Source organism: Octopus bimaculoides, chromosome 3 (genome assembly GCF_001194135.2).
Source record: "Octopus bimaculoides isolate UCB-OBI-ISO-001 chromosome 3, ASM119413v2, whole genome shotgun sequence".
In the NCBI taxonomy this organism is placed as follows: Eukaryota; Metazoa; Mollusca; class Cephalopoda; order Octopoda; family Octopodidae; genus Octopus; species Octopus bimaculoides.
The window spans coordinates 162866595-162868706 of NC_068983.1; positions in this window are offsets into that span (position 1 = coordinate 162866595).

Below are 2112 nucleotides of genomic sequence, written 5' to 3' on the forward strand. Positions count from 1 at the left end.
AAAACTGTACAAATCCAAATATATGGTACCCTAGGCATAACACCTACATGAACTTCTAACTTGTCTCTTGAGGTCTCTGGGTGAGACTTGGATCCAACTTGTACAAATGCAAAACAAAAGTCAAACATAAAATAATAATAATAATAATAATAGTCTTTTCTACTATAGACACAAGGCCCGAAATTTTTGGGGAGGGGACCAGTCGATTAGATCGACCCCAGTACGCAACTGGTACTTAATTTATCGACCCGAAAGAATGAAAGGTGAAGTCGACCTCGGCAGAATTTGAACTCAGAACGTAAAGACAGACGAAATACTGTTAAGCATTTCGCCCGGCGTGCTAATAATAATAATAATAATAATAATAATAATAATAATAATAATAATAATAATAACAATAATAATAATAAAAAGATGGGCTACAACAAATATTCTGCTCAATACCACGGATTAGCTTGTCAGTTGTTTGATCTTAACCTGTTGAGCATGTTCCTTGGTGGCTGACAATATGTGCATCTCTGATCACAAGCAGTAATGGGGGGAGCATCATAGCCATGTGTTGAGAGGAGTTCTTTGGGGTTTGAATAATTCACCTCTGGAAACACGGGTGGTTTGTTCATCATCCTTAAACAACCCATGTTCAGGGACCTTTCGACCAGGATGGGCTAATCGTCCCGAAGAAAATTCTAACTGGGTTCCACCTGCTGTTTACTTGATATAAGATCACCATGTTGCGCACGTATGGTTGTGATGCATGTGCCTGGTGTACCCTTATCAGACGAGTGGTCATGGTGGGTATACTGGGCTTCGTATATTTTACCCCAGTGTAACTTTCATGGCATGCACTCCCCTCTCACTCAATAATAATTATAAGTTCATGAGGGTTTTATGAAGTCGAAGTTCAAATTCTACCTCAGCCTCTTTTAGTCGCATTTTATGGCACGCACGCAAAAAAATGTTGTGTCTATTCTTTGGCATGCCAGTCTCTACACGGCACCAGAGCCACGTGAAACGAAGTGTTTTTGCCCAAGAGTACAACACGCTGCCCAGTCCGGAATCGAACCTGTAATCTGGCGATTGTGAATGCAATACCATAACCACCCACTCACGCGCCTTCACTCACTGTTATGGCGCATAGATATCATTGTTGATTAAAATATTTGTGTACAAGAAGCATTTTTAAGGGGGAAACTCTTTTTCTGCCGAATGTGACAAGTGGACGTTCGAATGTGCAAGAAAGTCCTTTGTGGGTATAAAAAACAAAATGATACAAAAACTGTTTTTCAATCAAGTAATCTGAGATGGAAAAAGCCTTCCAAGCGGAAGCTGTTTGGAACGTGACCTGTCGCAGAAAACGACGACGACGACGACGACGACGACGACGACGACGACGACGACGACGACGACGACGACGATGGTGGGGATTATAATGACCGAAAGTTTGGTGGGATGATCTGTAGAATTGGTAGATCACCGGATTAAACGCTTTTTCTAATTTTAGTTCTATCCCCGAGGCAGCAAGTTCATTTCTCGCCGAAGTTAGTGTCATTTTAGTGACCCTACAATGAGTAGCAAGCATATATTGGAACAGAATCAGCGACTCCTATAGCCATCTCCTCAGAATACGTGGCCTACAGCCAAAGCCGAATAGAACACCGGCAAATATAACATGTTTTTGCAACCACATCAAACACGGCTGACCAGCATTACATATTCATGCTTTGAACAATGAGCAGAGAAAGTGGCAACATCTAATAGGGATAAAAATATAGGAAGACAAAAGAAAAAAAAATGCAATAAAAAACAGCAAAAGTAGCAAAAAACAACAAAAAGCTCGAACTTGTTTGAAAGGGTGGCAGCCATATAAGTGGGAAACTTGAAAGTATACCAACGAAAATCAATCAGCTTTTATTGTGTTTATTGTGTGCAAATATGATAGAGTTCGATTGATTGGACTGTTGCAATTGGAGATCTGAAATATATAATTAGTTGTATGGGTGTCGATAGAGAAAGAGAAGGGGGCATCAGATGTGATGTTTACGAGTTTCCTAATGATTTCATCCTCATCCTCATCCTCATCACCCTCATCATCATCATCATCACCACCACCCT